Source organism: Sturnus vulgaris, chromosome 15, assembly GCF_052056855.1.
Source record: "Sturnus vulgaris isolate bStuVul1 chromosome 15, bStuVul1.hap1, whole genome shotgun sequence".
Lineage (NCBI taxonomy): Eukaryota > Metazoa > Chordata > Aves > Passeriformes > Sturnidae > Sturnus > Sturnus vulgaris.
Window position 1 is genome coordinate 7,524,818 of NC_142257.1, and position 23,841 is coordinate 7,548,658.

Genomic DNA, 23,841 nt, shown 5'->3' on the forward strand with positions numbered 1-23,841 from the left:
CGATGGAGAAGACCTCTAAGATCATAGAGTCGAACTCAGGACTACAACCTAGTAGGTTTCATATGAATTTTAATGTTTGTGGTAAAATTGCTGATAAAATACGTGTTCACCACAGATACCAAGACAGGGACAGGTGCAATAGATAGCTCCTTTTCTAAAGCCTTGTCTGATCCCAGGCTTATCGCTCTCCATAAAATTCTGGAGGAGGAAAGGCTGTCCTGTGAGCACCAAGACGGACCGGGGGGTGCGGGAGCAGCCCACCGCCCGCTCCACCGCGGGCACGATGCGGTTCCGTAAACCGCCCAGGCGCTCATTCCCCGTGCCCCAGCCGAGGCAGTGACGCCGCTCGGGCCCCGCCCGGTTACAGAACGGCGGGGAGGCCGCTGCGATCCCGGACCCGCCGCCCCCCGCCCCAATTCCCTCTGTTTATCCCTGCATGCGCCTGTCCCGCGGCCTCGCGCGCCCGCCCCCCGCGTCTCCCCATTGGTCGGCGCCGCTGCCACTCACGGTCCTCGCGGCCTTGCATTGGCCGCCGGCGCTGCCACTCAGGGCCCGCGCCCGCCCCGCCGCTCCCTCCGCCGGAACGAGCGAGCGGCGCTCCGGCCCCGGCGCCAGCGCGGCCGCGGCTCCCGCTGCCGGCGGGGCGGGGAGGGACGGCGGGGCGGGGAGGCAGCTGCCGCGGCTCCTTCCGGAGCAGGCGAAGCGCTCCGCTGACAGGCAGCGCTGCCGCCCCTCGGTGCGCGCCCAGCCAGGCGGATCGGCCTCCGGAGAGGCAGCGGCGCGGGGCGCCGTGCGTGGAGGGTGGACGGGCAGTTCCCCCGATTGATGTCATTTCCCTCGGCCTTTTGTTTAATTATTTTAAACTCAATTGCACGGTGAGGAAAATATGACCAAACCAACAAAAACAACAAAACCTACCAACGCCAATAATAACAACAACAACAAAAAAACAACTTCAGGCTTCCAGAGGCCATTATACTAATTTCTCTTAATTGCCCCACCGATGCAAACCGAGCCGGGCTCCTGCGCGGCGCCGCCCGGCCCAGCTCCCTCCCAGCCTCCTTCCCTGCCTCCCGCTTGCCGGTGGGCGCTCGCGGGGCTCGGCCCGAGGGTGCGGAGCCCCCTCCCCGCCGCCCCCGCTTCGAAAGCCGCCGTTCCCCGCCGCCTCCCCGGGCGCGGAGCCTCCCTCGGCCATCCCCGCCGCAGCGCCTGCCCAGGCCCAGCACACCCCCCCGGAACCCCCCCACGCCCAGAGGGGCCTCGGCCCCCCCTGACACCCCCAAACGACGCGGCGCGGGGGCTTCTCCCCGCCGAGCCCGGGGGTCCCCCTCTCCTCGCCGTACTACCGCCGGTCTCCCCCCTCAGCGCACTCCCCCCGCAGCGCTGCCCCCCCCCCCGGCCAGAGCCCCTCTCTCCGGGCCGGGCGCCGGGGCCGCCCCTACCTGTGGCTGCAGCATCCCCGTCCCCCCGCCGCCCTCGCTCCGCCGCCTGCCTGGCTCTTTGTTTCCTGCCGCGGGCCGGACGGGAGAGCGGCTCCCCCCCGCCTCCTCCTCACACTCATTGAAAGCAAACAAGCATCATGGCGGCGCTGGCGGCGGCGGCGGCTGCGGGCAGGCCGGCCCCCCTCCTCCGCCTCCTCCTCCTCCTCCTCCTTCCTCTCCTCCTCCTCCCAGCTCCGCTCCTCTCCGCTCCGCTCTCCGCCCCACCTGCCCAGGCCGCCCGCACTGCGCGCACGCTCCGCGGCCGTGGAGGGAGGCCGGGGAGGGGGCGGCAGGGCCGGGGGGGCCGTGGGGGGATGCGGAGGGAGGAGTTGGGAGCGTGTTTGGGGGTACGGCCGCAGGGGGGGAAAAGTGCGTGAAAGTAATGAGTGGGCTGCGGTGTAAAGCTCGAAACCCGTGCAAATGGTGTATGGCAGGGAAAGGGATCGTAGCAGGAGCCTAAGGAAGGCGAATGGGAATAGTCACTTGTTTGTAAAAGAACTTTTAAATTCTCCTGCAAAAGTCCAAGTGGGGAACTCGGCCTTGAAGTGGATGAGCTCAGATATGGTGCGGGTGATAGGCCGGATGCCTTTTTGGAAAGACAATGTTTCTTCTATGTTTGTGTCTTTCATGGTAAACCAGTGCCTAGGATCCTTCACTGTGACATATTCAGGAGCAGTGTTTACTGTGAAATGTCCCCCAGAATCGCCAGCAGCACCCTTCTGAAATTCAGGTTGCGGCTCATGTCATTTTCTTCATGAACTGATTATAGGATGCAAACCAAGATATTTAGAAAAAATTAAGTACCTCCTCATTGAGTGTTATTATTACTGTCCCTGCAGAAGAAGAGTTTATGATGAGAGATGCCAAGTGAAATGATGGTGGGGAAGTGCCATCCATGGTGTAATTTTAGCAAAACTCCTAAATAATGACTTCCAAATTAAGAATTTTGTCAGTTTTTCAGAAGGTTAAAATGCTGAAACATTGATGACGCTGCAGCAAATGAGCACTTGGTGCACACCATTTCGTCCAAAGGAATAGTGAAGACAAAGATACTGTCCCAGATACAGAACCCTATTTCTGATCTGGGAAAGCTGAATAGGAACTGAGGCCTCCATTTAGGTATAACTGGATATGTGGCTGGAAATAAATGGAACTCACACTGTTGTGCAGAGAGGCATTCTCTTTTAACATAATGTGAAAGAGGATGGTGTCAGGTCCAGTTTCTGAAGAACACCACCCCCATCCATGGAGGCCAGTGCTTTGGAAAACATGACCTTGGCATGCTGCAGACCAAACCTGCTCACAGAACGTCCTCCATGGAAAGGTTGACACTTGGTAGAAAATAATCCTGCTATACTTCAGATTTCTGTTCGGCCTTATCATATCATATATCTGAAATGCTCTTGGATGATAAACTATCTCCTCTCCACATGGTGCAGTCCTGTGCTAAGATATCCGAGCCTGCTCCATTACGGATGCGCACGGGCTCCGGCAGGATGCCATATCTGCTTCCCCTTGTTGGCTGGCTCTGGAGAGCTGACAGTCATTCAGAACTAACTTGAGTCACTCTACATGTCATTCTCCTGCACTGCATGTCTTTTCTTTCCGATAAGCAGCTGTCCTGCACATTCTTCAGTTAATACTTTCTGGGTCAGATATGGCCTCAATAGACTATATAATTTTGCCCAGAGCTAATTCTCCAAAAGCAGTAGGAAAGTCTTTGAATATGTTGCAGGATTTTCCAGGAATTGCTGCTCAGCAAAGAAAATTCAGTTTATCATAAGTCTCTCGAAAAATGCTTGCAGGGAACCTTCATTCCTCAGGGATGGATGCTGGGGTAATATTACATTAAACATGGAAAGGTCTGCTGGCAAAGACCTTCAATGCTTCAAGTGGAGAACAAGTGGCAGAAAATATTGTAATCTCAAATAACTGAGATAAGCAAATGAGAACATTAGAGAAAATAATTTAAAAGCAATTAAAAATAATTTTGCATTATTGCCCATTATATAGATTAACAGGAGATGACAGCAGTTTGGCAGATTTCAAGTTAGCGAACTTTATTATGACTTTACAGGTTATTTATAAAAAACCAGCAAATTTGAAGAGCCTAAAATTACAGCCTTTTATGTCAACAATTTTTTAACTGCTAGCTTGTGTGGTTTGAAAGAGCAGAATGAAGTAAAAACAGGTATGTGGGGATTTTTTTTTAGAAACTGTTATGTTCCACTGAATTTCCTGTGCAGAAGTGCTGTTGCTCATCTGTACGTCTGATTAACTTTTGCTCCCTGCAAGTGTTATCAGACCTGTAACCAGGCAAACAGCAGAGCAGATGGCCAGTGCCAGTATCGGTGTTTCTGGTCTGGGTGCTTAATGAGAACTGAGAGTGTAACATGAGCCTCTTTCATTTTGTCTGTCTCACATGGCAGATATACTTGGTGCAAGTGCTCTGGTTGCTCAAGGTCACAGATTCATCAATCAAAAGAGAGCCCTTCCCATTAATCTTTTACCTGCCCATGACAGTTCCATACTTCTCAGGAGCTGCCATGTCACACTGAGTGCTGAGTTTGTCCTGAGTTTGGGACAGTAGTGCTGTCAGAGACAACCAGGTTAAGCAGAAATTAGCCACTGTTTAAAACACAACATTAGAAGTACTGTACTCTGAGTGTAAATTTTAATTCATTAACTCTAAACCAAAAATGCCTTTTTGTGCTGCGGAATAAGCCTTCCGCTGGGCCAAATCTCCTGTCCCACACAATCATATGTTCCACACTGTTAAGCAACATTTCTCACCTTACACTTGGAGATAAAAGTATTTGCTGTAAGAGGTTTAAAAAATCCCAGTACCCCTCACCATCTCCTCTCTGAATGCGCACATCCGAGGCTGGAGCTGGGAGTGTGCCTGGGAGGCCTTAGGGAGGCCACTGGGTCCATTTGACCCACACTTACAGCTGGTTTGAGGTCCTGGTGCCTCTGTGTGCACTGACAGAGGGATGTGAAACTTGTGGTAGAGAGTTGTCTTTGTGGCTGAGAAATGGTACTTTTTTGCTTTATTTAAATTGCTAAATTTGGTGAAGATATATTCTTGGACTATCTATATACCATTGCACAGTAGAGGCTTGTTTGACTTCTAAGTTCTTTGTAGTAAAGGACGTCCTTCATCCTGCATGGGTCGTACATCACCTTATCCTGAGGGGGAGCAGGCACAAGGGGTTGTGGCTTGTGAGATCTCTTGTATCTGGGGTTACAGAAGAGGTGACCAAGGAAAGGTTCAGTCCTACCCACTCCCTCACTTTCTGTGCCCAGGAAATGTGACAAAAGCAGTGTAACTTGGAGGCAGGAAAGGAAGTGGGGAGGAAAGCACAGTTATGGTAAAGCAGGGGAAATAATGGAGAGGAAAGGAGTAACTGGGAGATGGAGAGGGATCCCAAATAGGAGGGCAGAGCCTAATTATGGTCTGCATTTTCAGTCTGTGTGAGTATAGATACAGGGATCTGAACTGCAGGATGGCTTCCATGGCTGTTGAGATCAGTGGGATAGCTGCTCTGAACATGGCATATGCCTAAAATGATAGGTAGTCTGAAAAATGAGGACTTGGAGCACTCACATTGTGCTTCTGAAATCATTGCATTTTTAATGATTTCAGCCTTAAGTTTTATGGCCTGTTCTCCATCTACCCAGTGAATGCAAGAGCATCTTCTTTCACAGCTGGATAGTAAAGATAAATCTTTGATGTTTATTGAGCATTAAAACTACAGTGAAAGCTCCATACAAAAAGCATTGAGGCAATTAATATTCCTGCTTTCCTCTGCATGGAATGGAGTTCAGTGGTTTCCAGAAGACCTTTATGTAAAAAGGTAATTGAAATCTCCCCTTATGCATATCCACAACAGTGATGAATTCAGGAATTTTAATCCTGGGATGGCACAATTTGTAGGTAAGGGCTTTGCAGCCTTAGAATTACTTTAATATGCATTGTTAGAGAAAAGTGGAATGACTTCTTTAAAAGAAACTGAATATTATCAAAAGCTTTCTTTCTAGGAATATCTGCATTTAGTAGGAAGACTTCCACAGTGAGAGAAGAATTTCTAACTCCTTTTTGCCTTTTGGATACTACTATATAACTCTGCCACCACCTGAGATGTTTGTGTACTATGTTTAGGTGACTCTTACAATTATTTAGGTATTTGATAAACTGTCAGGATTGCAGCCGTTTAAAACATGCATTGAATCTTGTTCTCTGTCTCAAGCATGCAGGTCTGTGGAACATTGAGTCATTAATACTTCCTAGTGTGTACATTTGTGCTATACTGTAGCAGTGAAGTAACAGATCTAAAATGCCATAATTCTTACTTGTCCTAATCAAATATTAAAATCTGAAGGCTGTTAAGAAGCTGGATTTATGAACCATGATGTTTTTTACCTCACTGTCATTTTTTAGACACAAGCTGATTCTTGCATGTTTTTGTTCCTAGAATCACCTCTCCAACTCTTGGTTACCTTTCTCCATGAAGATATCCATCTTTTTGTATTAAAACTAAGTTAATAATATGAAAGGAAATGTTAATGGTATGACCTGCCTGCATTCATTACATGGGCAGAGCTCCTGGTTGCATTCAGAACTCTGCAAAAAGAGCACAAGGCTTTGCCTTTCACAGCAAAAGCTTTTATGTATGGGAGTGAATAGAGCAAATTGCTATGATATACCTGAATGCCCAGTTATGGAGTCACAACTGAGAGGTTAAATGCCAAATAATGGCATTACTGATGTAAGATGGAAGGATTCTCTTTAGTGGAAAGCCAGTGTTCAATCTACCCATCTGGATCTTTGGTGTTTTCTTCCATATCCTCTTTGCTTTGTATCCATTTTCATGGTTTTTCCCCTTCCTCTGTTGGCATCTTATTTTTCATCTTTATTCATTGTCACTTTCTATGCTTTTCTCTAGCAACAGAAACATATTTACTTGCAAGCTGATCCCATCTGTGCTCCCGCATTGTAAAGCTTCCCCCTGCCGTGGCACTGCATGTCTGATGGCGTTTCATGCGACGGGTGGGAAGCTCCAGCCTTCCAGAGTGCCAGGATTTCACACTATGGATCAGGCAGGCAGGGCACTGTCCGCTGGGCATGGGGTTTTTTAACAAAAAGAGGGTGGGCAGTTTTTCTTGTGTAAGAAAATGCAATAATATTGTAATCATTTGTTGCCTGACCATTCCCAGAAATGGAAAAGTGCTGAACTTTTAATTTAATTGGGTCTCTTGTGCTTGCACTGCTTCCTGCTCATGAACCAGAATATATGAGGACCATAACTCAAATATACACTAAGCTGTCCCTGCTGCAGTCTCATTCCTTGCAAATTAAGTAGGATCAGGACTCAAAAGAGATAACTAAGGAGACCTATGTCCTGGAGGAAATTACCGTGAATTACAAAATGATGGTTTCTCTCTTAATAAAAAATGAACTAATGCTCCAGTGTGACACTATGGAACTCTTCAGTTTATAAAGGTAGTGTCTTTCAGGAAATATATATGTTAATCCAGCTGTCATGCATAAATTCTCATTTGGGGCCTGATCTAATTCCCATTGAAGTAGAGATGGACTCAATCTACTTAAATTTCTCCATGCAGTTTCACGGCTTTCCACTATCTTCATCTGTTGTATCACATTACTGTGTGTGGGTAGAGTTGCCACATTCCACCCATGACACAACTGTTTCAGTGGCAAGTGAAGTGATACGTGCATATGGTACACACAGGCTTTACACAAACCGTATGCTTTCAGACAGCTATCTGTGTAATTGGGGGACGTTGGAAAGGCTTCCTGAAGAAAACGTCCCTTTGCTGCATTATTAGAAAATGTAGCTACTGTGTTTATGGTCCCCTTACCTTACTTCCAAATTTTGAGAGACAGAATAAGTGATTCATTGTTTACCTTTTGTAAATTAGCAAATTAGATTAATTACTTCGAATAACAATAAAATGGTTGCACGAGGATTTTGGAATCAATCTCTTATTATTATTTACTATGTAAAATCTTAGGCCCAATTTAACAGCAAGCACCTTCATAAAATTTCTAATTACAGTTTTACATAGTCTTCTTTATGCAATGTGTTTCGCATTTCCAAGATGCTGAATGTCCTCATTGCTGAATGTTTTGTATAGGAGATTATTATTATTTATCTGAAGAATTTTGGCTAAGTGCATTCTCTGGTGGGGAAAAAGTCTCTCCAGAGAATTTATAAAGTACACTTTAATCTTGAGGCTATTACAGGCCTACTATTCTTGGGGTTTTTTCATTGGTGGTTGCAAAAAAATTTACAAAATGACTGAATAAATTTAGCTGGTAGTTAAGTGTGGCTATTTCTATATTATCTGAATTGACAAAGTAATTTCCTTAGGACATGAGGTAGGCAGAGAAAGGGGACAACATAGTATTGGGTGGAACACCAGCACAGCCAAAATAATTATGTATGAGCATATTCAGCCTCTCATGGAGCTACACAGTAGGTTGCTCTCCACCTGGAGGGCCAGATCCATTGCTTTGGGACACTCCATTGCTGGAGTAGGATCACCCAAAGTAGTGTGGGCACATCCGTGTGTGTGAACTGCTCACTGCAGCATGCACCTGCACTCAGAGGAGGCTGCAGTACCTTGGGCTCTAGTTTCTTTTTGAAGACAGGCATTGGGGCTGAGGTGATGAAACTGGAAGAGTTTTGTTTCCAAGCTCTGGAGACCTCACTGAGCTGAAGGAATGCAGAGTATTCACTTCTGTAAAGGGTGGGGGATGATTCAGTGTCTGCAGCCATGCTGGCTAAAAGGCTGCATCACAGAACAACTTCTGCTCAGAAAAAGGGTGGAAATCATTGCCTGCTTCCCAGATGATCATTGCAGGTGACAGGAAGAAAATTTGTCCTACGTTCACAGCTGGTTATTGGTGTGGTACATTAATGGCTTTTGTTTTTCACTCCTTCCAAAATATTAGGTACTTTGAATAAATGTCCCCAGGAGGGACAAAATGCCAAGTTGAACAAGCCGCTGATCTGACCTGCTGTTGTTTCCTCTGTATCAGAATTGTTGGTCTGCAAGATTGAAAAAAGGACAAAAATTTGTCATATAAAAAAAATCAAAATGTTTGAGCCTAATGCAGCAGGCTCAGGCTAAATCACATTTCCCAAAGTGTGGCTTTCAATATCAAGCCTTCTCCTGAGGAACTGGCAAATGCTCAGCGAACACAACACGGAGACAACTGGCAGCCTGAGTCATTTTTGCATGTGATTGTTGAATGTGACAGATTGAGAATAGCAAGGAGTACGAGTTCATGCTATGAGAGTGAAGTAACCCAGCATCCGCTCACTGGCTCGAGCCTACAGAGAGATGTGGAGTGCTGTGGCAGAGAAATGCCATCGAGGCTTTGGAAAAATGGGTGTAACACACATGTTGTTTTCTTCCTTTGCTCATTTTTATTTCACCATAGAATGTTTCTTTCTTGTCTTCATGGCAGATGGAAAGTAAGAGAAAAATCCTTGACATGTTTGTAAAGCCTGGATTGACATTAACTTATTCGTCTTTTTGCTTTTTCTCTGATTACCTTTTGCCTTTCTACTTTTACTCATGCTGTATTAGCCTTTTTATTCCATGGCTCCAGCATGTTGGCTGTACAGAAATGGTTTCAGATAAAACTGGGATAGACTTGCTTATGGATATGATCCCTTCCAAACTGACCTGGTGGGATTTCTGTTCAGAGCAAATCGCAAGAGGCTGGGGAAGTCCAGGGGAGTTACCCATGAAATGTCTGCTGCAATCCAACCTTCTGTTGCAGTTGATCAGAGTATTATATCTGAGTCATTTATTAATTAAATTTAGCCACACTTTGTTTTGACGCATGTTCTTGGAAAAGGCAACTTCTTCCCAATTTCTTACTCAGAATTATTTGACGTGTGGTCTCCGCCAGCACAGCTGAGCGCTTTGGCTGTTCAGGCCTGTAATGTGTTCTGCACTGAGCTGCTGTTTGAAGTCTGCTGCTCAGATGTGTAACATTGTATGTAAGGGATTAGTTCGTTTAATCTGTATAAAACTATGTGCTTGATTAACTAGTTGTAGAGGTGTTTTGAGGGTTTTGGATGGGAGACACCATGGACCAATGATGTGTTGCAAAAAGACTTTGAGATGGGTAATGCTGATGGGCCTAGGGCCCTTGCAAAGAGAGAAACTTATGCACAGCTTGAGAAGGATAAAGGAAGAATTTTTATGTGTCCAGAATTTTTTTCTTTTTTTTTTTTTCCCTGTTTTCCCTTTTTCCCCCCTTCCCTTATGTGTAGCCATGGGTTCAGGACATATATGGTTCTTTTTACAGCAATTAGAACCAAACCCTTTTACTCCCTTAATTCATTCTTCATCAAGACTTTGGGAAGATGATGATTCCTGGGAGCCCTTTGGCTGCAGTAAATGGTGAGTACCTGGACTGACTCCACTGGTCTCTGTTTTGTTCTACAAATAATTATAGGTAATACATTAACGCAGAGAGCAGCCTAATGCACCGGGCACACTCTGTTTGCTCACCACAGCAACAGAAAAGGATTAAATGCATTCTTTGTGTTCGTGAGTGCTGGGCCGTTATTCTTGCCAGCCCGAGGTGATTTATTGCTTCAGATCTGAGTTGCCAGTCCCTGGTGGGGACGTGTGGAAGTGAAGTGACCTGTACAGAAATTGGTCTATTTAAACCCATATTTTATTCGGTGAATTGTTTGCCTTAATGGCTGTTTGTGACAGCAGCTCCCTGTCAGGGATGTGCCAGTGGGTGGTGAGGGGCCCCAGGGGAGCACCCAGGACATGGATGTCTGGAGCTGCCAATGCTGTTTTCTCCATCTTGGTACCTCGATGTCTGTCCATGGATCTGACACCACAAGAAACTACACCAGGCTGGGCACTTTTCTGATATTCCCTTTAACCTCATTTCCTAATTCTCTCCTTTCTTTTGCTCATGAGAATTCAACAAAATGCCTTCTATCCTGGGTGACTGGTGCCCCTGAGCTCCCCAAGGGTGGCCCTGCATGGACTGAAGCTGCTCTCAATGTCCTGGGGCCAGAGTGGGACTTGGGCTGCGGAGAGACTGTTGGGTGCCAAGCCCTGCTGGGGACCCTGCTCTTCCAAATTATGGACAGCAGGTGGTAGCACTTGTTCATTTCATCACTTTTGGGTTTTTTTAAGAGTTAGGCTTTGCAAAACTTCATCTGATTTTCTAGAAAGGGAAAGGGTGGGAAGGCTGCTTCCAAAGACGATGAGCACCTGGCTTGCTTCCAAGTTTTTCAGCTTTTCTATGAAAGCTCAAGTCCCTGACATTTCTACAGACACTTTCTTTCCATGAGTTCCTTCGCTGTGTGACTGAGAGAGCTTGTCTTGGCTTGACTGAATCCTTCCTGGATCATTTCCCTGCGGAAGTGCACAGGTAATGCTGAGCCAGCAGAGCACCCGGGTTGGGAACAGCAGCGAGCTCAGGCAGACTGTGGACCTGAACTAAAGCTGAATTAAACTGGTTGCATCAGCTACCGGGGCTGCTGAAGAGAAACACGCTCTTCCAGCCCAAAATTCTCCCGAGAGGTGAGAAGGTGGCCAGGGCAGCGTGTCAGACAAACAGAGCTGAGCCCACCCTCCAGCTGGCGGACAAAATATACAGATCCCTCTCCCTGCGAGCTGAGTGGCAACAGGAGCAATAGAAGCATTTTTAGACAAATATTCCTGCAGGGTTTGTGATAAGACAATACTTTTTGTTGACCTGGTGAGAGCATCTGCATGGGCAAAGGCGCAGGCATGGTTTTGAAATATCCAGCCCAATTAATCCATGTGTCAACAATACATTAATCCTGAGATTTATTTAATACAGAAACTTTGTTTATTGCTGGCTTTGGAAATATTTCAGCTCTAATAAAAGTGAAAACTTGTTTGTTTTTTTAATAACTGGACTTATATAATTAACTGACATGTTATGACAGTCTACTATGGCCTGAAAAGCGAAGCTTCAATCACATGTCTTAAATGAAATTAAGACGATCTAACCTAGGGTTTCTTGTTTGACTGGGTTTATAATTGCTTTCAGACTCCCCATAAAAATGCCCACATGTGGACAACATCACCTGCAGTTTGGCCACTGTGGTAACCAGTGAGTTGTTTCCTTGTCAGACCTGGGCCAGAGCCCAGCTGATGTGTTCCAGGAGGCTGAACCCTCCTTCGTGGCCAGTGTTTCCAGGTAGCTGGTTGTGTAAAAATATTATATGTCTAATCTCTTATATCTGTATTATATCTTATTTATAGCAGGGAGAGCAGAAATGTCAGCATTTTATGCTCTAGGAAATGGATACTGTCACAGGAATATGTGGTTCAACTTGGCTCCCCTTGTTTTGAACTGTTTAGGTTTTCTCAGGATTAAAGTATAAGCCTATTGTAATTTGTCTTTGAGATTTTATGTCCTAATTTTGACAAACCAAACTTTTCTTCTGAAGCAGCAGGCTAGGATTCTGTTCTCAACTTCATTTTAGAAAAAGGAACTGGCCAGAATTCGAAATCTTCCAGAACTTCTGAGTAGTTTAAATCGGTTCTCAATACACTCTCGTTACTGTGTCATCTGTTTTTCCGTGCCAACTGAAGCACTTGTTTTTCAGTGCCAATCAGCACCTGTCTCAGGCAGGTGCTTATTACCTTATGTGGCAATATAACCTTTTGTTTCATTAAACTTTTACCAGTAAAACCTCATTCATTTTCATCTGGATAATCTAGAAGATTAATTACCTCTGCAGTCCTCCTGCTTTCCAGAGTTGTAGTTGAGCCAAACCTCAGCTTTTCCAGAAAAGCAAATATTAATTTTGTGTCCCAGTAGCTGGTAACACATGGTAACTGTTAATAGCAAAAATGGCTCCTCAATGACATTGCATTTTTTGTAAAGTTATTTTTTGTAAAGCTTACATGAAAAAAAATACTCTCTAGTAACCATCCTATGAAAGACACATTTGAAGTAGAGAATAAGGGGGTTCGTTAGCAGTGACTTTTTTGTTCTTAAGTAAATGTAGAAGTAGTAACTGATATGAACTTGCTGGTCAAACTTAGCCAAATTCTGATGTGTAATTGCAACATGCTTCTTCAGAAGGGTGGTGCTTGCAGAAATATCAGAGTGTGTAAGTAAAATTCCCTTCAGGATGGGATGATAGGAAAGCTCTGGGAACAAGCCCTGAAGTAGACTGGGTGTCCTGCCAGTAACCTTCACCGAGGTGACGTGAGAGGAACCACCCATGGTAGGAGTGCAGATGGCTCACGTTATTAGAGATGTCCCCAGCAGGCAGGTCAGTTCTTTATTATTTAATTTCGGTAGAGTAGGGAACATGCTATTAATTGGAGAAAAGATGTGGATGTACAGGATCCTGCCTGGCTCTGTAAACAGAACTTAAAACCTCAATCTCCCTTCCATCTTCTCATATGTGGGGCTGATGGTATCAGGGGCTGGAGCAGGGTCCAGGACAAAGTCCTTCCTTTGTGTGGTGTCTTTTGTGCCTCCCAGCAAAAGAACCCAAGTTGTGAATAAACACTAGCATGGAGGTGGAACTGGGACAATCTGGTTTTACTTAGTGGTTTGAATGATTTTAACTTTGTTTCTCAGTCCTGGCTTAAAAAAAATAAATAGAATTTCTCAGAGACAAGTCACAGACCTTCATTCAGGAACAGAAGCACTTCAGTCTGAAAGGCCAACCGATACAGGTTTTTCTCTGATTTGGGAAGCCCTACCATTCCACCCTCTTGGTGGTGGTTCACACAGTGTAATACTTAAGTGTGTCCCTTGACTGCTGTTTGGTGCTGTTTTCTAGCCCAAGTGACAACATGTATGCCTGGAGAATAAAGTGGTGCTTCACTTAGTTTTGACACAGAACAGTTGTTCTGTCATTACTCATGGGTGAGCAGGTTAAAGGCTGTGTCCTTCTCTAGTTTAGCAGAGCTGTACATCAGCTCTGGCTCCCTGGTGGGATGTCAGAACTGAACCTCTCTGGCTCCTGGCCAGGACAGGCAGGAGCTCCCTCAGTGTCCTGCTATTAGATATAGATAGGGCTAAGGAGAGCATTAGTAATCAGAGCAATTCCACTCTATTTTCTGGAGATACAGCACCCTGGGAGATTCCTGTGGAAAACTCTGGTAAAGCCGATAAGAATCCACAACTGAGCTTTGATGTCTGCAGCTTTCAGATGCAAAATGTTTAACTTAAGGAAATGGTGAATCTGAGGTCTTCCCAAGTGGGTCTGAACAAGGGCAAGCTGAAAATGTATTTAGAGTTTTTTCTGTAGATGTGTGGGTTTAGTAGGGTCCAGCCAGAGGGAAAAGGTTTTGCTTTCTATGAGAGGATGCTGTGGCCAATTTCCCTACAGAGCCCAGATCCCGTGAGTCTTGTTTGATAGAAAAAAAGAGCTTCTCAGCTGGAGCTTTGCCTGAAGAGATTCAGAACATACCTGTGTTTTTCTCATTTTACACAGTTTTAATTTAAGTATTTGTGGTGCTGAGGTGATGCTTGCAGAGGTCAGGGTTGTTCAGGGTGTTTTATTATGTACATTTTTCTAGTGTACATCCCTGTGGGCTTGTACAGCCCTAAGGAACACACTGTCCCTGTCACAAACTCCAGCACAGAACTGAATGAAGAAAATCATAATACTGTGCAGCAGGTGAAGTAACCTTCTGGCTCATCACCATGGGAGAGCTGGAAGAGCAGGAGCAGCCCGAGCTGCAGACGTCAGAGGGGAGAGGAGGTGATCAGGGTGCAGGAATGCAGAGGGGACATCTGCTCCAGATCCCAGCAGTGACAAAGTCGAGCTGCAGAAATACCCTTTGTTTCTTGGATGGGAGAATTCAGGAATTCTGTCAATTATCACTGAAAAGCAGACTGCAGCCTCGATCCTGCTATCTCCAAGAGTGAGATGTGTAGGTTCAGATCAAAATACCTGGTTTGTACTTACTGTGTATGGGCTCATCATGGCCCTACAAAGCATTTCAGTGCTTATGCAATGGATGTGGATAATTTCATTGGTCTTACTGAAACTGGTGGTGTATATAAATTTGATGTTGGAGTGCTTTGCATGGTTATAAAGTCTAAAGGAGAGAAAAAAATTATTTAATGGATACATTAAAGCTTCTGAAAAAGAAAATTTTCCTTTGTGCTGACTGACTGAATTCAAATGAGGCTTCTCAGACCACCTCTTCAGGTCAGATAAAAAAACCAACCCAGATAATTCAGGGTGAAAAAATACTTTTAAAGAAAACCACCTCTGTTAGCATCGCTTCCAGTAACTTTGTTAGTGATGCAGTTACTTGGTGTGTCACAGGGTGTGTTGGGTGTATTACACTGTGTTATATGGTGTAAAATCCTTCTCATTTGGCAGGAGAACTGTTCAGCAGTATTTTGAAGGGCCTGTAGCTTGTCCATAAGAGACCTTTGTTTTTGGACTGCTGCACTGTTATGCACAGGAAAAGTGATGTTCCATATAACCAAGTTGTAAAAAAACCCGGATATTTCTGGGTTTAGCCCTAACTGGTTACCACTGTGGGCAGTTGTAAAAGACTTGCTTTTTGTTTGTTAGTTGTTTGTCATATTTTTAAATGTACTAAAAGATAAAAAATATTGCATAAATATGTCCTAATCATCAGATTTTTAATATAAGTTCTGCTTGCTCTGCAGTGTCTAATCTACACTGTTGCTCACAGAAGTGACTGAATTGATGCAGATGTTTTCCTTCCTATATCACAAGTAACAGCTGAACACACAAATTCCAGCTCTTCTCGGTCAGAGCTGATCATTGCCTCATACATAGCTTAGTAATATATAAAAAGTAGATTTCAAAATGTTTCAGGGGACTGAGAAATTGTCATTTTTGCCTGCTTTTTAACCCAAACCACAGACTTCTCAGGAGTTTTCTGTGTCCACTCAGATGTTCTGTTCCAGCTATCAGCTGTGAGATAAAGATATTTGAGCTTCAGTAGGTGTAACTGGCCCCAGAAAACAGGAGGAGAGTTGTCTGCTTTCTGGAGTGGGAGAGGTCTGGTTTGAAGAAGACCAGCACTGAATGCCAGCTTGAAGTCATCACTGTTCTTCCTTTGCTCATTTAGATCTGTTTCTTCCCTCTAATCAATAGCTGGCCTTACAGCATCTGACTGTGTTACAGATGATCCTTGTGCACTTAACAGTATTAGAAAGGGGGCTGTGATGTGCTGCTTCTCTTTGGTGCCCTTCCCAGAGGGAGTAATCACAGCTCCAAGGGATGACTACTCACTTCCAGGCATTTAAATGGAAGAATCCTGGATACTTATCTCTGGTAAACAGCAGAGAAGCTGAACTGGAGAACAGGCAGTTTAAAAAGAAATATTTGCAGTTTGCTTTCTACAAACCAGATGCCTTTGCCTTTGGTGAAGTGTCCCAGGATAGTTGCCCAGTGGGGTATTTTAGGAGGGTTCTGGGGGTACTGGGATCCCAATTCCAAAACCAGCAGCAGCAGGAGCAAGGCTGGTGAGCCCTGTGGTTTGGCTGTGTCTGTAGTGAGGCACTGCAGAGCTTCCTCACACAGAACACTACTCTCCATAAAAAGTCCAGCTCAGCTGGGCCAGCCATGAAGCAGAGCTTACATGAATCACTGGATTTTCCATAATCGTTCAGTTGCTTATAAGAAGTGTGAAGGAAAATCAGCTCTGTTATCACAGCTGCCTTTGCAGGGAGAGGGCTGGATTTTAGGACCCAGTTACAAGCATATTATTACTTAATAGTAATTCCTAAGTTCTCAATTTTAAGGTAAGATGATTTGGGGATAAATACCTATTTTCAACCAACAGCCATTCCTTTAGTTCTTAGTTAACCTTTAGAAGTGTTTTGATTAATGCACATGTGAACCCATCTGCCAGGGTTTTTGTAAACCAGCACCTCTCTCTTGTGTCACCATCCCCTTGTAACTTACCTGTTCCTGCCCTGCTTTTCCAAAAGTGATATAGTTCTTGCTCCTTGATGTGGCAGCTCCTTCCTCTGTCTCTCTCCTGGCTTTAGTGTCTTGATCTTATGCCCTATTTCACTCAAAGACCAGGACTCCTCACCTTCAGATCTCCCTCTGATTTTTATTTTTGCTGCTGTGTCACCTAACTGACTAGCTATGGCCATCTAGCAAAAAAGTAAAAAGAAGGAGAGTTAGTGTTAATTCAGGAGAAAAATACTCCATTAATATTACATGCTTTAAAAACATTAATACGTTTTATGCTCTCCGTCCTGGCTCTCATCATTTATAAATTTGCAGCTCTCCAGAAGAACACACTCCTCAGCACAGGGGGATCCTGATTTGATCCTAATTGTGACTGCTGGGCCTGAATAGGCTGTTAGTCAGCAAACTGCCCTGTGCACGCAGCAAGTGTTGGGGAGCCTGGGATGTGTGACCAGATGATGTGCCAGCTGTCACCTCCCTGCCCTGCCAGACCCTGACTTACCTGCCAAGAGAGGGCAGGGGCACACAGACACCAAACACATGTGGGTACAAAACTTTGAGAGCTGATAAGACCAAGTTTTGATGAGCTAAACTCAGGACTAAGCTCATTTAACTTAGTGACCACCTAAATTTTTTCTAGTGTAAATATAGCCCATTATACAATTTTTTTCATTTGTAAAAGACTGCAAAAGAGTACACAAACATTTACAATTCTGTATTCCAGACCACTTAACAGCCTGTATAACCTTAAACATTTGTGAGCCTTTGACTGAACTCCACAAGAAAATACTACGTTGCAGGTTGGAAGCACTCTGAAACCTTACTGCTCTCTCTCCCAGGAGAGCAGAGCAGTTATCTCACAGACTTACACAATTCTTGTTTTGCATCGCTGCTGAGGGCCCTAATGAGCTCAGCTGGCTGTGCCCCTGGCCGGAGCTTCCAGAGCTAAAGCTGTGCAAACCTGCGCTTCCCCCAGTGGAAATTGCAGCCAGATAAGTCATCTTCATTTTGCATCATCTGGAATTCCTGCAATGTGCAGTTTTATTCTGATAATATTAGCCAGTCTTTTCAGATTTTGATGGTTGCTTTCCCGATGGTGTGAAGGTGTAAGAGAGCAGAATTCCCTCTCTCTCACCAATGTGTACAATCCTGCAGAAAAATAACCTGAAACAGATATGAAGTTGTTTATTAAAATATTTTTAAATGGATAATCTTACATGCTTGTAATCTTCTTGCTTTAAACAAATTGCTCATCTATGGAATGATTACTTTCCTGTCCCATGGTGCCACAGAACTCAGCAGTGCTGGTGCTTATGGAAGTTGCACTGAATGGTGAACAAACAGAAAACTCAATCTCACCTCCTACAAAGCCACCATCATCAGCCTCTGCTCTCTATCAAGCTGGTTAGATTTAAACAAGTGACAAAGTATGGGATTTTTGTCTAGCCTTTGAGCAATCTTCCTTTTTTTAATGCTTATATTTGTATCTGCAGGTGGTGTCTGATCCCTAAAACAAGTTAATTGAAAGCCTACTTTAATCATTAAAAAAATGTGGGAAATAGCTGGAGGGCAAAATATCAGGCTGGGATTATGAGACTAAAGCTGTATTTTACAAAGAAAAACCTTGTGCCTGGCAATTGTCCTTGTAATGTTGCAAGAGCTGGAGGCGCTGAATTAATTCCCAATAGAGTTGAGTTCTAATTATCCAAATAGATCAGGGGACCCAGGAGCAACACATCCCCCACAGTGCTCACAGAGCCACTCCAAAGCAGTGTGCTGGTGCTCCTGAGATGTTGGGGGGTGTGCAGCCACCACGGGTGGTACCTCACTCAACATCAGCTCTTGCCTCAGTGACATACTGAGGCATGCTGGGGTTTGTTGCTTTTAAATAAAGATGGGACATCCCCTTATTTAGGTAATGCAAATAGGACATAACTCACTCTGAGCTAATGGAAAGTGAGGTTTGAAAGGGAACCAGAAAAATGAGGTTTTCTGTTGGGGAGCTTACACTCTCTAGACAATTTTCCTTGTATATTCCCAGAAGGACAAATCAGTAGTTCATGATCACATTGAGCTGAAGGTTATCACACTCATTTATTTTAAATTGACAGAATAGGGTGTGGTATTTTGGGTCATGGGTGGAACGTGGATTTTTGGGTGTTTTCCTGATTTATGATTGGAAATACTTAAAAAGCAATTTCTGTTTTGCAGAAGAATAGCTATGTCATCTTCCTGTGAATAACACAGGGTGTTCACATCTCCATGGTAATTGGATGTGATAAAATAAACAGATTTTCCGAGGTTCTATGAGAAAAGTCCTGTGTCTGAGTTTCAGTGCTCCTAATGCACATATATCCCTTTGCCTTCACATTTCTCATAAATAACAAGGTCCACTGTGGGGCATGCTACAAATAATGGGAGAAGAAAATACAAATCTGAAAAGAATTATGGCTGGAAAAATTTTCATTAACTTTGTTTAAAAAATATTGGAGAAGGTTTTATGAACAGGGGACTTGACTAGACATGCCTACCCTTTAGTTCCCTCTGCCCTAATCCTGTCTTCAGCTTTCATTTCATATCCTAATTCCTTTCCTCTTTCAGAAATAATAGAGGTATCTCCTAAATTCCTCAGGCTCAATCTCCTGCTCTCCAAAGGCTGCAGCAGCACAGCAGCCACTCAAGGAAGAATACTCTGATGAGCACACTCGTGCCCAACAAAAGCCTGTTACCTTTCACCATGGTGTTTTAATGGGCACACACACACTACACATACCCAGCACACAATTTCAGGAAGCCCTAAGAGACCACAGCAGTCAAATGAATTTGAGCCTTTATTTGAACAAACGTCAGAAGTTGTTGACCTTCCTGGCACAGCTGCAGAGCCCTTTGTCCAGAGCCAGCTCCTGGGGTGTCGGGGCAGCTTGGGGGGACTTTTGGATCTGGGGAGGTGCTGCTGAGGTTTTTGGGTTGTGTTTGCCATGCATGAGTGGAAATGTGAGGAGGGGAGTGCTGCTGTCTGAGTCAATATATTCTTATTGATATTTCACTGATGCCTAAGAGCCCAATGTGAGAGTGAAGCTGCTCCACTCTCCGTGCTGCCTTTGGCCTCACACACATGCTGCTTTCCCAAAAGGTTTCATGCCCTAAATGGATGAAGCAAAGAGTGGGAGGGGAGCATGGGGTGGTGGGGAGAGCTCACCCACCCTGTCTGGCAGATCTCTGGCTGTGCTGGAGCAGCACCAAATCCTCCTGACTCCCAGCCCAGCATCTCATCCACAGCTTTTCTTATCAAATTTTTGCATTCTTAAATGCATTTGATGGACTGTCGTTGCTGGAGAACCACAGATCTGCTGAGAGGCTCTTTGAAGTGCTGGAAGATACAAGTGTAAATAGAATATTTTTGGGGAGCTAGCCATATTCCACTGATAAGCCTGAGGGAAGAACAGCTCAGAACAACCCAGCCAAAGTCACTGCTGGCACAGGGGGCATCCAGTAGTTTTGGGAGTTGTCAGATTTTCTCTCACTTCATATAAATTGTAGAGAAGACAGAATTTTGTCCTTGAAGGATGATACAAAGAGGTATTGAAAGTATATTCACCACACTTTCTATCTTTAAGGCACCCTTTAATTTCAAATACATTGTTCCAAGTTGGTTTTTCTGGAATAATTATAACGTGTTGCAGTTTATCATCCTCTTGGATGACAGCCATACCTGGAAAAAAGCACTGAATAAAAACCACGTTAGCAGTTAGCCCTGGGCTGGTTCCTACTGAGAGCCAAGCCCTCTCTCTGGAGCTCAGCTGTTTGCAGTTGGCAGTCCATTTATTTAAAAGCTGTTAAAATACTAAATATTATTTTCCTAGGAGTTCAATGAAATTGAGTGCAATTAATTTCTGCATTTCTAGCAAGCAGTTAAATTATTTTTGTTCCCCATTAGCTAATAAAGCTCTTGAGATGGAAAGCTACTTTCCTGCCACAATGAAGCAATATTAATATTTTGCTCTTAAAAAGTCAGTGTTCGTCAGGGGGTCACAAAACATTTTGCAAAGGTGGATGACTGTATGGATTGGTATGTACACACATTTATGTATTTATTTATTTATTTATTTATTTACATGCCATCTCTCATGGGCTTTTCTGTCTCACTCTGTTGTCTTTAACTGAAGCTGCAGCTGGTTCCAGCTGGGGTGAAAGCTGACCCTCACCAACCAAGGAAATGTGGTAACTTCTAGACCTCCAAATTCTTTAGGGGTGCTTTACGAAGTTTGAAAACATCCATTCAGTCCCTTTCCCTGCCTACTTCCATAGTAGAAAAAAAGACTGGGAAATTTTGATATGCTTTTTACTTTAAAAAAAAAAACCAAGCAAGCAAACGCCGCCCCTCAGGTCAAGCTGACTGAAAAATTTATGAGGGTGAATTGAGGGAAGCCAATTTTCTTGGAAAGTTTCAATTTCATTTCTAAGAAATAAGAAAATAAATATTGAACCTCAACTTCCTTTTTTTTTTTTTTTAATTATTATTAAATATAATGCTGTTTTCTAGCCAACCCTAAGTCTGAAAAGCCCAAACAATAACTAACATGATCCTGTCTTGGGTGCCAAGGTAAATCCTTTCTGGCTTGGGTAAGAGACCAGTGAGCTCTGTACAGTGCAGGAGCATGGAGAAAGGTCAGGGAAGGATTTCTGGAGAGATTTTCTCCTCTCCAGGAAATCTGGATGGGAAGCCCATCAGCCCTGGATCTCTTCCCTTTATCCAACCAACAACTCAGGCTCTCAGTCCCAGCCAAGTGTCTGTCCCTTTGACAAATCCTTTGGCCCCAGCCTCATTGCCAAGGGACTGGTTCCCCTGTGCTTGATAACAGCTAAGCCTCTTCACGCCACCTTGGGAATTTTATCCTCTCCTGCATTTATCCTCACTGGCCTCTCCCTTTCCTCTCCTCCCTCCTCTCCCACTCCCTGTCCCCGACACTTTCCAAGCCTGGCTTGGTGTCTCCGTTGTCAAAGCTCTGAGATGTTCCTTCTGCTCCAGTGCAGGAGAAACGTGACCACACACACTGAAAACCAGTTTGCCATGGCTCCTTCCCGTGCAGGCAGATTGGCCAGGGGGGCAGGCAATGAACAGCCTCAGTCTGGAGCCAGGAAGTGTCAGACTCGTTGGCTGCATGACTTTTTGAGGGGAATGTCGCATGATTCTGCCCCATGTCAAATGACAAATCATGGCACTCTAATGTAAAATTGTTTCCAGTTGCTTTCCAGCAAGAGAAATTAATCCAACCCAAAACCACCCATGCAGAAGCAGATGAAGTTGCACAATGGAGAGTTTAATGCCTGGTGATTTTTAAAGTGAGAAGATAAGGGGATATATTGCATTTAATTGGGAAAGCAACAGAGTCAGTTCAAAGATTTAGACTTATGAGCAGCAGAGAGTTTGGAAATTAAACAGATCTCTTTCAAAATATACTGTAAGATCCCTTGCCAAACATCTATGCTTATTCACCTTTCAGTGAACACTGGCCTTTTTAATTAAAAAGGGAGCAAATTCCATTATTATGAACTGTTGACTGTCAGTAGGAGAAGAAACATCTGTCCTGTGTTAACTAAATTTTCAGGAGTTTTTTCCCTAAAATACCTCCCATTTATAGCTTTTAGCATTATTAATACTATAAATGCAATAAATTGTATCAATTTAAGCATCTGCCAAAATGAGCAGTATGCCTGATTTTTAATAACCATGGGTGTAAGCCATGGAAGAGAATCGTTATGAAATGCAGTGAAATTTTTATGAAAATAAGTGCATTCACTAGAAGCTTTCCATTAACTTTGCTGGAGTCAGTTTTCCCCTTCTGTTGACTTTCAATTTTCATTTCTTTCTCCAGGCATGGGGATAATACCTGTTCCTTGCTGTCACCTGGACCTAGGCCAGGCTGGCCAGGCCATCCCTTCCTTTCCATCCACAGGTTTATCAACTTCACCAAACCTGCACCACCACCCTCTTTCCTCCCTGTTGCTTTGCTGAAGGCAAGTGGACTCAGGGCTGTCCCCAGGCCACCTGCCTGGGATGCAGCCCAGTTAAATGCAGGTGGGTCTCAGGTCAGAGCCACACCTGCACCTGCAGAGATCAGCATCAGCACTTTGGTGTCCAAGCACCATAAATCAGGAATTTGGCAGTAACACAGCCACTGATTTCCTGAGGTGAGCAGGAGGATTTCAAGCTGTACCACAGAATCACCTGGTGCAGGATGATGCACCCCCCATCCTTTGGCAAATTCATGGTCCCCACCTCTCCCTCCCTCCTTCCCTTGCTCCATCCTTCCCATCCTTTTCCCCTGCAGACAACTGGTTCCAATACAAGAGCTGACTCACCCTGAGATGCTTGAATGCTGCCTAGTAAAACCTTGATGGATATTAACTATCCTTCTTGAATTTATGCATAGCTTCCAGCAATGCTGGCTTTATCAAACCACTAAAATGAATATAAATGTAAATTTTTTTTTTAAAATTAGCTCATTTCCCTCTTCAAGACACAACAATCAATATCTTCCAGGATATGTCCTAAAATTAAGAAAAAGACAAGTTTCATAACTAAGAAAACAGAGGTTATAAATATTGATCAGATTGGAAAATGAGTGGTTCTTGGTGTTTGATACCCATTCTTCAGTGCTGAGTACAGCAAGAGAAAAGGGCCCAAAAGACTCTTACCTCAGTAAAGAGCCTCGTTGTCTAAAATTTAGGAGAGCCTTCAGGCTTTCTGGATAACAGCACATGTTGCTACATGTGCACAAAATGCCTGGCTTGGATATTTTATTTAGCTTGATTTGTTTTCCAGTTTCCATTCAGGCCTTGGAACTGGCCTGGTTTTCATACCTGAGCTCACAGAAGGTCTGTAGATCAGTGCTAGACACAAGGAAAGGAGCAGGAGATGGCTGGCAGGGGAAGTGATGCCTCCTGAGTCCAAAGGGTAATTATTTATGTAACCAGAGCATCACTTGCTGGAGCAGTGGCTGGAACAACAGGCCAGAGCACTGAGAGCTGTCTCATGCTGAGGGAATGGTGCTCCCCCAACACGTGTTGCACTGATGGGTGGAATTTCTAAAGCAAATGGAGCCACTGCTCTGCCTCTTGTCCCAGGGCCCTGACCCAGAGACCACTGCAGCCAAAAGGACTTTTTCCATCAACTGGAACACACTTGGAATGGAATCTGAGCTTCAGACACACTAGATCTTGTCCACAGAAAAATAATTAGAAAAATTCAGTTGGCTGCAGTTGTTACCAACTCACATGTTTGTGGATTTCTCTGGCCGGACACATGGTAAGGAGAAGGAATTAAGGCTGCACACAGATTCCTCTAGAGAATTAACTTCCCTTATTCCTATCTGACC

At 44.4% G+C, this 23,841-nt stretch overlaps 1 protein-coding gene across 2 annotated transcripts in view; it reads right to left on the reverse strand.

Moving 5' to 3' along the window:
* CNOT6 (CCR4-NOT transcription complex subunit 6) overlaps nucleotides 1-1,577 on the reverse strand; it is a 32,782-nt gene extending 31,205 nt beyond the window's left edge. Inside the window, exon 1 of one of the 2 annotated variants that reach the window (XM_014886916.2) lies at nucleotides 1,443-1,577. The gene's annotated coding sequence lies outside the window, so the exon portion shown is untranslated. The remainder of the gene's footprint in view (nucleotides 1-1,442) is intronic. The other variant, XM_014886918.2, reaches the window with a different exon arrangement.
* Between the last annotated feature and the right edge of the window lie 22,264 nt (nucleotides 1,578-23,841).